Source organism: Atractosteus spatula, chromosome 3, assembly GCF_055471065.1.
Source record: "Atractosteus spatula isolate fAtrSpa1 chromosome 3, fAtrSpa1.hap1, whole genome shotgun sequence".
In the NCBI taxonomy this organism is placed as follows: domain Eukaryota; kingdom Metazoa; phylum Chordata; class Actinopteri; order Semionotiformes; family Lepisosteidae; genus Atractosteus; species Atractosteus spatula.
The window spans coordinates 75,481,698-75,496,413 of record NC_142708.1 but is presented as its reverse complement, the minus strand read 5'-3'; positions in this window follow the sequence as shown (position 1 = coordinate 75,496,413).

Genomic DNA, 14,716 nt, shown 5'->3' with positions numbered 1-14,716 from the left:
GGTCTGGAGATGGAGCGTATAAAAATATTGGGGGTTCTAATGGACTGGCCTCATCTTCGGGTTTCATGTAGTTATTCAGTGGCCTGCATAAAGCCTCTATATTCATTTACTGTGGTGATCATCTAGCGGGTGAACGTCCAAAAGGTTTGTTTTGCATTGGAAGCTTCCCTGTAAAGTATTGAAGGAGTAGAAGTTACCGATGACATATTCAGACAGACAGGACCAAAGGTCTTTATTTCTTGACAGTTCTGTGCGCCGCCGGGTGGCTGTGGTTTCTGCAGAGCTCTGCACTGCTCGGGTCCTGCCGTTCCTTCTACCTTTCAGCCTTTCCTCATTGTCTCTGCCCGGAAACAGAGCTCGGCGAGGACCGGGGGAGATTTTATCGTGTTTCTTGTATTTCACTGAATTGTGTTTTTAGAGAAATTACACAAATGAGAATATGTTCTCAAAAATCTTTCCCTGTTCTCTCTTCGGCGTATTCAAGTTTCATTGAACTAACAGTCCGCGGTGAGAAAGCTGCGGACGCACCACGACAGTTCTTCTAGTTTTACAACTGCAAGTGTCCGAGATCTGGCCAGTGAAGGATTTCCGTGCGGGACCTCTGAATCATCTTGCGTTAAGTTCTTACCGGCTGTGTAACAGCGCTCCGTTTCATCAGAATAAACCCAGCAGCTTGTCGGTGGTGCTGCTGTCCCACAGGCGCGCACTAACGAGTGAGCGTCGAAACGCACAAGGGCTTTACGAATTGGTCACGCCGCGTGTGTGCTCGTCATCGACTCGTCTTACTGCTGCAACAAACGCGGAGCCAGAGAAAACCCAGGGTCCGAGCTGACCCGGGTACGAGCTGGCCTTTGATCTGAAGCCGTGCTTGACCAGTCACATCGCAAATCAGAGCGCTGGAGTCCGGCCTGACTTTTTCAGCAACGCGAACTTAAGTTTTGCTTGTCGGCCTACAGTAGTATCGGGCCAACGTGAGACGTCGGTGACATTACCAGTACAGAATTTTATATATACAGTATGAGAGCATGGACACAAACCGTCTGTCCAAGGCTTCGTTTTTAACTGTATTTTTTTTTCTCTAAATCATCCTGTTTAATTCTTTCTCCTAGATGCTATTCTCAGCATGAGTAGGGATAAACAGAAACAGGGGACCGCCGCTGTCGCTGGAAACAGGCTGTTCCCAGAGCCCAAACCTAGTGAGTCTGGTCAGCAGTGAACCGTCGCGTCGTGCAGTGGCCAGGACCCGTCCAGACAGCTCGCCCGGCGCCACAGCCCCAGTGCTCGCTGGTTATCTGGGAGTTGACGGTTTTATTAGGGGTGATGGCTCACCGATTACATTATTTGGGACGTGCGATTTCAGCCAAGACCGATCCTAAACAGCACCCACTCAGCCCTGGCCCGCTGGAACAGGGCGGTTTCGCAGCTGTCCCTGCCCCCAGCCGAGCACACACAGCGCCCCCGCCTGGACGGAGGACAGCTCGTTCCTAGTGGAAGACCAGGTCTTCTGCCGCGGCAGAGTTTCACACTGTGTGGGCTTCAGAGGGGGATGACGTCGCGCTGAGCCCTGGTTCCTGGCTCCCAGAGTCGCAAGGACAGGGCGTGAGGAGGCTCCAGGGAGAGGAGGCTTAGCAGAGCCCAAGACTGCAGCCGGAGACTCCTTCAGTGGGGGGGCGCTGGGGGTGGAGGAGCCCTGATCTGTGAGTTCGTTCTTGTATGTCATTGTGCATGTCGGTCAGCTGTGGCTCATTATTTATAACCGGTTTGTAATGCGCTCTGCATGTTGCGTGATGGTGGTGTGTATTGTACAGGTCCTGAGAGAGCAGCGTGATCAAGAATCCCAGTGTCATGTCATGTCGTTTGCCAAACCGCTTTATACCACACGGTGTCGCGGGAAGCCGGAGCCTACCCTGCCAGCAGCGAGAGCAAGGCAGGGTACACCCTGGACAGGACGCCAGTCCATCGCAGGGCCAGTGCAAGCCATTCACACATGGGGACAATTTGGAGGCCATGGTAAAGGGCGAGGGGGGAAATTTGGCCCGGACACCAGGATAACTCCCTACTCTTAACGAAAAATGCCCGGGGATCTTTAATGACCACTGAGAGTCAGGCCCACTGTATAACGTCTCATCCAAAAGACGGCACCCACTACAGTATAGTGTCCCCGCCACTATACTGGGGCATTAGGACCCGCACAGACCACAGGGTGAGCGCCCCCTGCTGGTCCCACTAACAGCACTTCCAGCAGCAACCTCAGTTTTCCCAGGAGTCTCCCCTCCAGGTAGGGACCAGGGTCACACTGCTGGGCTTCAGTGGGCGGCCAGCTGGGAGCTGCAGGGTGATAGGGCTGCTGGCTTTATAGCAGACAAACTCCTCTCCCTCTGACGGGAGCTGCAGTCTCGCCCCGTGATGCAGGGGCAGAGCCGGGCTCCTTGAAGGCGAGTGAGGCGATGGGGCGGGTGAGCGTGAGGCGGAGCACCAGCGCCACAGCTTGCGCGGGATCGTGGGTACAGTGGCCAGGGGGGCAGCGGCCGCCCGGTGGGCCTGCTCGGGTCAGCCCCAAGCCAGAGCAGCTCGGGTCGCCGTGTGGCGTGCCGAGCTCCTCCCAGACGTGCTCGGCCAGGGCAGGCCAGGTAAACCCGTCTTGCAGCTGATCTGCGTGTCCTCAGTAGTTGCATCCCCTCTCCCCTCTCTCACCGAATAGACTTTAACAGCTCCCTCCCCCTGGCAGCCCCACCTGGGGACAGAGGGAAAGGAGCCTGTGAACACGGCTGGAATGCCGAGTGACCGCAGAGTTGGTTACAGCTTGATTTACAGAAAGCGGGAGCGAGATTTTCCTCGGAGTATGATGTCATGGCTTTGGCCCGAGCAGATGGAGGGGGAGGTGGTGGTAGCAGTGGTGGGGGGGTCTAGGATTTTAGCGGAAAGGGGGGGGGGGGGCTGTAATTTGAGTGACCTCGGCTAAAATTGAAAGCAGTTGGGAATTCTCCAGAGGGGCGAAGCTGAGCAGCCTGGACTCTGCTCACAGTTCCCACGACACCAGACGACCTCCACCTTTCTTTTTCTTCTGCCAGTATCATTTTTCTCCCCCTCTCCCTCCTTCCCTCTTCCTCTCTTCAGGCCCAGTCGGCCTGGATTCCTATAAATGGCAAGTCTGATGGCTGCTCCTCCACCACAGCACCGCCGGGCGCGCTGGAAAACGACAAAGCCGGCCCGGAGTCACACTTCCGCAAAAAGAGACCTTGAGAATCGGACGATGTTTAGGAAATGGAAAATAGTTGAACTGGATCATGTGAGGCACGAGCAGCTGACCGGAGCCCCCCAAGCCCTGTCCCCCAGCTCCCCTGCCCCCCTCGCTTGTGTCTGTCTGGGACTGTCTTGCCCTGCCGGTACTGTTTCTCCTGGGGGTGCGAAGCCGCCTCGTTTCCTGGCACTTTGCAGGCAGGTTTGAGAGAGACAGTAGAATACATGAAAATCGGCAGACCTGTTCCCACAAGCTGGGATTGCGGGATGTCATCCCCGAGATCGGACAGGGAATTTCCTGGAGGATTTAGCCGTATTCACCTCAGAAACAAGTAAAACTGGGGTAGTTGTCCACTACACTCTGCATGGGGTAGTTGTCCACTATACCCCACCAGGGGCAGTTGTGCACTATACCCCACAAGGGGCAGTTGTCTACTACACTCTGCCTGGGCCAGCTGGCTTGAGCCTGTGTGATCTGATACCCTGCATTAATTGGCTGAACGCAACGAGTCTTGGAGATTGGGAGTCTGTGGCTCGAACCCCAGGCAGGGGGGCCAGGCGGGGTCGCGGGCGGAGCGTGGGACTGGAGTCGGGGTGTGGAAACTGTGAAGCCTGTCCGGGTCTTTTCCTTTCAAGGATAGACACGCGTCACTTGGCAGCCCCTTATGTCAAAGTTATTGTTAGTACTAGATAACACTTTCGACAGACCGACGGTTTTAATACGACTGCTACTAAAATCGTGAAAAGTGATAGTTTCATGGCTGTCGGTAGGAGCTAATCAGCGCCTCCTCAGACGTGGATCGGACCTTTCCATCCGGGGAGCTAGATGGGGGCTGAGGAGGGCTGGGTGAGGGGTGACGCGCACACCCGCTGGATTCAGACCGGCACCTGCTCCCCTGTCCGTCCCCCGGCCCACTTCGCTCGGCTCGGCTTGGCCACCCAGGTGTCACCCAGGCGCGAGCCTGTCGGGCGTGGGAGAGCGATTAGCCACGCCCGGAGAGGAGCGGGCCGGCTCTGCAGCAGCGAGACCTTCTCGGGACGCCCAACAGCTAGAGGAAGAGAGGGGGAAAGGCGCTCCGCTGGATTGTTTTAAGATGCAATCAGGCATCAGGAATGTTTGACGCCGATTCAAAAATGTAATGAATCTTTGGAGGCAGCAGTGTGTTGTAACAGGGAAGTGCGGACAGAGAGGGGTTTTAAGAGCAGCCCCTTTGGGTCACACATTTTCACTGCGCTGGAATAATAAACCAGGTGAAGCGATGTGCCCTGTTGCCGCACACGCGTGTGCTTGATGCCCAGGAGTCACACGCTCGAGTCATGTTAGTGCCGGGGCTCCTGTTTCTCACATCTAACTGCTTATTCTCTCCTGCTGTGGGAGGGGGGGCGGGCAGCCCACCAGCCCTGCGCCCCCACAACTGCGTCTCCTATCCAAGGACGTGCAAAGGATAGGATGAACAAAAAAAACAACAACTTTCCGTAAACCCGATCTGCTCCCTGGATTGGCAAACGAAAGCATGCCATGAAAATTAGAAAGAAAATCATATAAAAACGCTGCTTAAAAATTCACAGTTCACCCCCTGGTCCAGGATGGGCCGAAGACCGGAACGGAGATCTGGGAGGCACGGGATCGCTCCTGCGTGTAGGTTCAGACAAAGATTGAATTCAGATTTTATTCCGCTGACCCTCGACATCGTGGACATGAGCGTGAGACCTTCGTAGAAGGGGTGTCCAGAAAGTGTCAAACATAGCCCAACAGAGGAAGTCTCAAGCTCCTCGAATTACATTTGATTGCGTAAATGTTTTGTTTAATAATTCTCTGAAACAGCATGTTCTTCTTTGCTCTGACTCTCAAGTTTCCAGGAAGGGCTGCTGGAGCTCTGGACGGACAAGATCGTGTCGCTGCAGTGCCAGGGTGGCGTCCTTTCAGAGTCCCTGAAGAGCTGAGGCAATGCGCGTTGTTCGTTTGTCCGAACGGGAGGAAGAGGCAGTGAAAAAACGAGTTTATTTTCATAAGGAGTCCCCTCAGGTCCAGATTCCTTGTTCAGAGGAATTCTCCCAGCTGAAGGAAGCCAGGGTCAAAAGATTGTTACAGACTCCCACCACTCTTTGTGTAAAGAAGTGCCTCCTGTTCTCCATCCTAAATCCATCACACACCTCCCCCCCCTGGTGAAAGGGCACAGACCCCAGAGAAGAATATTAAGACCACGTGCACCTCGCAGGAAGGAGCAGTACAGGGAGAGAAGGGTCAGGCCAAGAGATGAGGGTGTGCTGGGGTCTGTTCCTCTCTGGGCTAGTTAACTGCGTTGTGTACACGTGCATTGGAATTCTTCATCACGCTGATCTCTCGGGACACACACAGTACAACAGACAGCACCACACAGTGTAGACGACAGGAACCATAAATATGCTGTGGAAAAATAAATATGTAGTAGTGAGACCAAAAACAAAAAAAAATACATGGTAGACCATGCAAGACGTGTGCAGTGCAGATGTGTGTTTGGGCCCTGCCGTTAGCTGTTGAGGATGCGGACTGCGGTGGGATAGAAGCTGTTCTTGAGTCCGGTGGTTCTTGCCCTGGTGGTGCGGTAGTGTCAGAGGTGTCTCTGTGGTGGCAGGGGCGGTGTGCAGGGACTGTGGCTCTGTGGTCCAGCACACATTCCTGTTGTAATGAGCGGGAGGTGACCAAGGCCTGAGGAATGACAGGCGCCGGTACTTCTGTATTCAAGGCCCTCTAATGCTCTTTCATTCCTCTCTGTGAATTGCACAGCCTTCTGTGTTCAATTAGAGGACGTTTAGGGCTTCTGACTGTATTACGTCAAGCTCTTGTCTTTTGTCTCTCTTTTTTTCAATGTAATTTCTGGTTGGAGGATTTTGCAACACAGCAAAGTTTGTCTCACAGTTCCTCTCCATACAGTACCTTTTAACCTTTAAACTGCCTCTGAAGCAAACGTGGGTTTTGAAGGATGAACAGAACAAAAAGCTGTAGATTCTGGCTGCTGGTTGAAGTAAAAGTAAAATGAATTTAAATGTCTTGTTCCCAATGCGTTTCTTCCATGACTGTGTCCCCACCTCTGGTAGAGGAAGCATAAATATTTGTGTAGATTACACTTGGAAATGGTTACTATATTACAATGGTTAAGGCACAGTAAAGGGTAGAGAAGCCCGGGGAAGCCCCAGGAAAGCACGTGCTCACTGTGCTCAAACCACTGAGGATAAGCAGAATAAATAGGCTATAAGACCTGCACAGCACAGCACTATAACTGAGATGACCATCACAGTACAGACCCCTAGAACCCTAGACTGACCACTGAGCTGACCACTATAGCACTGACCATTACAGCACAGACTCCTATAACCCAAGACTTTAACAGTTCAGCCTGACCACTGAGCTGAACATTAGTGTGCTGAACCCTAGAACCCAAGACTTTAACAGCACTGCTTGACCACTGAGCTGACCATTATAGCACTGACCATTACAGCACAGACTCCTAGAACCCAAGACTTTAGCAGCACAGCCTGACCACTGAGCTGACCGTTACAGCACTGACCCGTGTAGCCCATTCCTTTAACCATGCAGCCCCATCACTGCACTGACCATTAGAGCACAACCTGCACAATTCAGTAGCGGACTGACCACGGCACTCCTGTCTTTCGGGCAGTGTTTCTGGAGATCTGCTCTCCACGCCGACGAGCTGTAGGTCTTCCTGCTGCCGCTCAGCGCTGTGACATGAAACAGCCTGATTACAAACGGCGCTGCTGACAGATTTACAAGTCCGCTTGACGTGAGAGGATGGCAGAAGCTGCAAAGTTAGATAAAAGAGACCATTTTCAAGAAGCGATGCATGGTCTTTGAACTGCCTGCCATTGTCTGGAGGGCTGCAGTGTGTTTAAACACTGAAAGGACCATAGAAGGATATACTAAGGAACTGCCAAGTGGAAACATAGCGCGCGCGCGCGTGTGTGTATGTGTGTGTGCTATTAGAGATAAGAGCTGCTCTCTCCCAGTGCGCTGTGACTCACCCCCCCCCCCACTGACTGTGGAGCACAGGAATTTGGAACCGTGGTGGAGTCACTGTATAGCAAGCGATTCCTCACTGTGTGGCTCCAAACATCTGTCTGCCGTCTTGATCTATTCTAGCTTGAGTTTACACTCATCTGATGATCTATCTAGACAGTCTTTTCTACCCATACTGTGTCTGTCTAGCTATGTGTCTATCTGTTTATCTGTTCTCTCAGTTTGTTCTTGCCTGATTTTTTATCCTGTATATGTCTGTCTTCATGCAGCTCTGTGGGTGTCTGTGTGTATCTCTCAGAGTAAGTGTGCCTATGTCTCTTTTATGAGCTGTGTGGTCCTCTGTCTGTCTTTCTCTCTCTGTGTGTGTCTCACTCTCTGTTGTCTCTGTGGCTGTGAACTTGTCTGTCTGTGTCTTATCTTGTAGAGTTGTTGTAGATACTACTACTAATAATAAAATGTATTTATAAAGCACCTTTCCAAACCCAAGGACACTGTACATAGTATAAAGGAAAAGACAAAAAATTGCAATAAAACTTGATCGTGGTAAAAAGGTGAATTTTGAGTTTGGGTCTGAGAATCAAAGAGAGTCAAAGAGTTCGTCTCTTGAGAAGTCTGAGGAAGGGCATTCCATAACCCTGGAGCAGGACAGGAAAAGCACGGTCAACCAATATTCCGAGATTCAGTCCTGGGTGGAGTGAGAGGAGCCTACAGGCGGGAGTGTGGACATGGAGGAGTTCAGGGATGTGTGATGGAGCCAGACTACTTACAGCCTGAATCAAATCAGTAACAGGATCTTACATTGAATATGTGACTTTATAGGCGAGCAGTGTAGAGTTCAATGTAGGAGTGATATGTTGCCAGTCTGGTGTCTGTGCATGTCTGCAGTTCGTGAAGAGAAGTGTCCCTCCACATTATTTTTGGGGAGCAAATAGATCTGTGGGTGCAGAATAAGAGGATGGATGGGACTCCCCTGTGCAGCCCGCCATACTTCAGCTTCAAACCCAGCGTTTGCGCCCTGGGAAACAGAGTGACACTGGTGTGCCCACAGGCTGCAGCCACACTGTTTGTCTTACTCATGGTCTGATGGGCCCCGAGCCTCGAGGAGCTGTGGTATCACTGTGGTCTCACTCACCCGGCCAGGTTTCCAGAAACCACAGATGACGTTAAGATTAATGATGATTGGTTCCCTTGTAAGTATGACTAAGATTCTGGTTTAGTTATCCTTGGTGAATTCCAAGGATCTGACTCGCCTGATTTTCTGTACCCCAACAGGCTGGTGAACTCAGCCCAATTAAACTGGTCTGCAAAGTGCTAAATTAATCAACACGCCGTACTGTAACCCTTCAATGACAAGGGACAGGTTCTGCACTAATAAATCACCGTGGCAACTTCTTCATAAGTAAAATAGCTGACTTATTGATTTTCCAATGCATTAATCGATTGATTAACGAGAAGAGCCCGTTCAGACCCTCAGCTTTATTTCTCTGTTTCTCTTTTTGTTTTTAATCCTGCTGTTGATTCTATAGAAATGTGTTGGATTTGCTTTCTCAAAGCCTTCAAGGGTTGTGAATTCTTGTAAGGGGTCGCTCTTATTCTTCTCTTGTCTCGTCTAAAACGTTCAGTTATGTTAGCCTGCCACTGCTGGACAGGGCTGTCCAGTCCTGGTGCTGGAGGGCTGGTGGCTCTGTAGGGTTTCTAGGTCTCTTCAAGGCAGCCACCTCTGAAGAGCTACAGGGAACCTGTTAATCTGCTCCAGTTAAACCAGTAACCTGCTGGTTTAGCTTAATAAGAGCTGAGTTGGAATGAAAATTCACGGACGCACCAGGCCTCCAGATGCAGGATAGGACACTCCTGGTGTAGGACATTCCTTTAGCTCCGGGAACTTACCTGGGCACTCTCCTCTGGACTAACTCCAGTGCAGCAGTATCTCTGTTTAAAGATAAACTGCTGCTGAGACATGTCAGGCAGGGTCAGACAGACTGTGGCCACAAGATAAACTCTGATTCCCCAAATATTCATCTGCTGGGGCCAGCCTACAGAGGTGAAAGGTCAGCATGTGTGAGGCTACTGGGAGTTTCACTGTTGTGTGGGGCAGTGATGCTTGTTAGACAGCATGGTCGGGTTTACTGGTGACGAAGGACGAAGCATTCTCAATCACACGGCTGCCTTTCTGCCCTGTGAGCTGGCCGCAGTCTGGGAGACCAACTCCTGGTCCAAACTGGAGCTCAGACATCGCCTTGCGCTCCGGCTGATTGAGTTCCGTGTGTCTTCAGTGTCCAGTGAAACTGAATCTCCAGGAATACGAAGCGCTGAAATACATTTCCTTGAAATTGTCATTATGCCCACGTTTTGTTTGTTAATTTTTCGGACTGAAAAATTGTTTTGCGGTAACAAATTGTTTGCGCTTACGAAACCAAAAGTCAAATGAAGTGCAGATACTGGGGTTTGTTGGCTGTTTCTTTTTCTGGGGGGGAGGGGGGAGGAGAGAAAGTAGATTTCTGAAATCTATTTCTCCCGTGAAGTCTGCGCCTTAGCCGTGCAAAATGCCCATTTCTGCAAACTTGTGTGGCATATAATTATGATTTCACGATGATAACATGTTAAGCAAGAAATCATCTGAATCATAATAATCTAAAAGCCAGATACATTTTCTGCAGGGCCTGGGTCAAGGCTTGAGAGCTCCTGAGTGTCGTGAATCCGTGATCCTACAGTAATCATTCAATCATTCATCCCTGCCTTCACAACCTTATGGCTGAAAATACTGGGGTGCCTGCACCTACACAGCACCCACAGAGCTGGCTCCCTTTGTGTCAGCTGTAGGTGGGGACTTGCCCTGACCCTCACCGCGGCTGTTTGTGGCTTAATCCATCAAGAAAGTGCAGACGAGAGTCTTCTTTAGCGCCCTCTGCAGGTTGCCTCCTACTCTCAGGGTTCGATAAGGGGCGAATCAGAGCTGGCTTTTCCCTCGAACCCAGGGGTGGTCACAGTCTGGCAGGTTACCTGGCTTGGCCCTGGGACCAGTTTCATTGAGACCGCTTAAGAAGGTGTTTTGTTGAATTTTAACTCGTTTCCCATTCACTGGATATGAAAACACCAGGACCTGTGGCTCTGGGGACCACAGGGGGCCACAGGGGGTCACACTTGACTCCACTAAACCAGGGAAGGTTGAAAACTCACATTGGATCCAGCTCACTGGTGATCCTTGCAGAGTGACCCAAAAGACTGACTGGATTGTGGGTCTTCAGAACCAGGGCTGGCCGGCCCGGTTTTAAACAGTTCTTTCAGCATCGACTAGTACAGTGTCGAACAGAAACCGTCTTCTTGAAATGTTTCAATCGCCAGATAAGATCAGCTGTCGCTTCAGCGAGCTTCAGTTCACACATTTTGCTCTCGAAGGCGTTGCCGAGGAGTTTGCGTTGTGATTATGTCTGATTACGTTGCCGAACGATTTCATCACGCCCGTCTGGCGATCAAGTTGTGCGGAAAGTGGTTTATTGTTCATTGTGTGAGGCAGTGGCTGGTAATCACAGTGGGAAATTGTTCGTATTTATGGGATTAAATCAGGTTGTGCTGCTCTGTGAAGCAAGTATGGTTCCTTAGGGAGCCAGTAACCCTTAAAAAATCCTAATAATGTACCACGAAGCCCTGTGATATTAAAACGTATTACTATGGGAAAGTTTGGAAAAAGCCACAGTTAGCACAGTGACCATCGAGCCCTGAGTCATGTATCGCTGACGCCCTCTGGACCCTGGTGCTTGTGCTCAGCTCCTGGTTAGGGCCTGGGGGGCTTGTCTGTCCTTTTTAGGGTTTTGAACATGCAGACCGAGTCTCGTCCCGGAGTTTCCTGCTCAAGGTTACCCTCCTAAATCCCTGCAGGAATGAGTGTGTACGAGGAGAGCTGTCCTACAGCAGAAGAAGGGTTTATGGGTGAAGGACCCGTGCCCAGCCTGCACCTCTCTGCCCCCCGGGAGACCCCAAGAGCATTCCCACAGACCCCCACTCCTGGACCCCGGTGCCCCGAGGAGAAACGCAAACACTGTAACCGCCGCCAGCTGTGGTAACAAGCTGCCAAAGTGCTTCCTGTTCACCATGTTACCAAGGCAACGGCTTTGGGGAGAGGGCTGGGGGCCGCGTCTGTGCCTGACTGGCTAGGGGCTCTTTTGTGTGCCCTGCCAGGGGACCGGAGAGCATGAACGCCAACTTTACTCGGGCTCCTGGGGGCCGTGTGTGTGTGTGTGTGTGTGTGTGTGCACGCACACGCGTCAGGCCAGGGAGCTGCTGTCTTGGAGACTGCGTCAATCTCCTCCTGCCCTGTCAGTGCCAGCCTCAGTCCAGCCCAGTCCAGTTGGTCACCATGAACTTCCTTTTATAAACCTGCTTTAAATGTGCTCCTCAAAGCGCTTTACAGTAAGAAAGAAAACACACATGAGAGGAGACAGCAGCATGACACAACTGCAATAAGGGTTTGGAGTACAGTAGGAAAGCAAAGGAGCAGATAGGACTAGTTCTCAAGAAGAAGGTTTTGACTCTGGATTTGAAAGAGCTCAGGGATGTTGACTCTCTAATATGCTTGGGGATAGAGCTCCAGAGCTTTGGGGTGCAGCAGGAGAAGGCCCTGTCACCCCCAGAGTGTAGACGGGCTTGGGGTTCAAACAGGAGACCGGGGTCTGATGAATGAAGGCTGTGAGGTGGGGAGCAGGACAATAGGAAGCCAGACAGGTACTGAGGTCTGAAGTTCTCCTGACAGAATGTACTGTAGTAGGCGGCACCTTTATCAAGGTCTTGCCATACCTGTGCCATGAGTTCTGGTGGTCCTGATATGGGAGCATCATGATAAACTGTAATAGATGCCTCTCACAGGACACCACATCATTCCCATGGCCCAGTGCAGCAAAACACAGCAAAAGGACAGGAAACCACAGCAGAGGGGTCAAAGTGCTGTAATACTATGGTAAACGTTCTAAGGCTTAGGTAAAGTTTATTAGGGATATTCTGAGAAAATCCCCAGAACACTGAAGAAGAGGGTGTCTTTTGAAGGTGGCCCATAAACGCTGTGCCATGATGCTTCCAAAGGAGCAAATAAAATGATGGTGAACGTGCCTGTGTCTCGGCCACTTCCTCCTGCTCAAGAAGCCTCACCTTCAACCGCCGCTGAGCCGGGTGCAAAAGAACAGGAAGTTCGCCTTTCATGTAGGTAGGGCAGGATGCCAGACAGTCCGCTGAAACAGGGGTTTACAAGCGTGACAACATGGAGGTGAACCCCTGTGTACGAAACAGCTGGCCCGGGTCGAAGCCCGCGTCCCCCAGCGGTCCTGAGCCCAGTCCTGGTCCCTGCCGGCCTCTTCTGCACAAGCAGCTCCCTTGTGGGGCGGGGGGCTGGTGGGCCATCCTTGTGTCGCAGTTCCAGACCGAAACTGCTGGGCCTTTTGCGGACAGAATCCTCCCCACGAAAATATCGGCTGTGGGGCTGGAACTGTGTCACCCCTCCCCAGAGCAACAGGCAGCATGAAAGGGAAATGACACAGTTCCCTCTGCTGACCCTGTGCTTTACAATGCTTAAAATACCGGGTTAACTGTAATGTACATCTGAGGCCTATAATTTCTCTACCAGCAGAATTTCTGTGCTCCAGGCAGTGGCTATCATTTTGGTCACTATACTGTAGGTCACTGCTGCAAGTCAGAGAGGCTTTGACTGATTTAATCCCACATATTGTGTCAGGGTTCCCAAGACCCAGCACGAAGGGATTGACCCCGGTGTCCCACAAGGTGGATTCTTAATCTTCCCCTGATCATCTTGATCCCACAGGCTTCTTCAGCAGAGGCAGTCTGGGCATCAGGTCACTTTCGTTTCAACAGGGCTGTTTCTGTTGCCTTCTGAGCCGGACGAGCCAGGGACAAACAGAGCCACCGTTCTTCAGCCATTTTCACACTCCTGGTCAGTATCTGCAGGATCCGTCATTGGCTGTTATTACAGTCAACCCTCATTTTAACAGCCTAATAAGGTGGAAGACGTGTCCGTTAAATCACAAGTTAAGTGTGTTAAATCACAAGTAAAACACAATACTGTATGAGAATAAAATATATACTGTATACTATATATATGCTTTCTGATCTGACTTTTTTTAAACAATTAAAATCAATACAGCCAATGGAAATTGTCCCTGTGCCTTTTTATCAATACTATAGGAGCTCTTTATTTCACGTGTTGTAAATATATTGTATAAAATTTCCTAAACCATATGAAACACAAACTCCCATTGTAAAGAAACTGACCTACCCGTGTAGGGCACCGTTGACATTCCCGAACTTGAAACATTTGTTTTAAAAAAATGTATATATTACTTTGTTTTTTTATGTATGCATTTCCCTGTTACTGTGGGGAAAGTCCTGCATTTCTGATTATTTCTGATTTCACAGACAAAATTCCCCTTCAGAAGCTTTCGTCATGATAAAACAATGTGCACCACACTTCTGTACGCAGGACTGGGTTTTTACTGGACACTACTTCAGCAGTTCAGACAAACCCGCTGCTACGAGGCGTGGCCGAGGGGTGATTTGTCCGAACTGGGGCTTCGACACTCCCCCACCACGAGGCGGAGCTGCGGCAGACAAGCGAAGTGCACAGGCAGCAAGGACACGACATTCCTGCTGACGGAAGAGCGTGGGATTAGGGCTCGATCTTTCATGCAAACCTTCATTAAAGATGCTTTAAAATGTCGTGTGAGTGAATTAAAGAGCAGCCACAGACAGAGCACAAGCCGATACCTCCCTCAGCAGCTTGCTGTTCCAGCCATTGTCCTGGAAGCACCGAGCAGGCCCGGGGTTAGACCTGGCTGTTTCCACACACTGACTGACAGGACCCGCTTCTGTTCGTGCTGCACCAGCGCGGCGGGGGGAGCTGAAGTGAAAGGCACAGCTCAGTGTCTTCGCCTCCGCCGGGAGTCTGGAGTTACAGTTACACGGTTACTAATGCTCCTCGCAAGACACAACAAACGTGCTGTGAACCTGGCTTTGCTCCGGCTCTGCGGCGAAAAAGATTCCACTCCTCCCTCTGCTGCCTTTCCCCCAGCCCGTCCGAAGGCTTCCTAATGCCGCTGCTTGTTTGTGTTAGGATTAGACGCAGGCCTGGAATGCACCCCCCCTCCCTCTGTCCCTCCTCTCTTCCTTCCTCTGTTCCTCTTTTTTTTCCTCCTTGTGTCTCTCCCCCTCTCTTTGCCTTCTTCCTTCCCTCCAGTTCCTTCACCCCTTCGTTCTCTGCCTCTCTCTGCCTCTCCCTGATGTCGTAAATCTGGTGCTGACACGGCCGGCCCTCACGCACTGGGTGACCGGCCCTGAGCACACGGCAGGGCAGGCCGCAGGGTCAAAGGTCAACGGCCCCTCTGGTACCCAGAGAACAGAAGGGCCTGTTTGCTGAGCAGTAAGAGCACGATAAAAACGAGGAGCCAAATTCCTGAAGCAGTG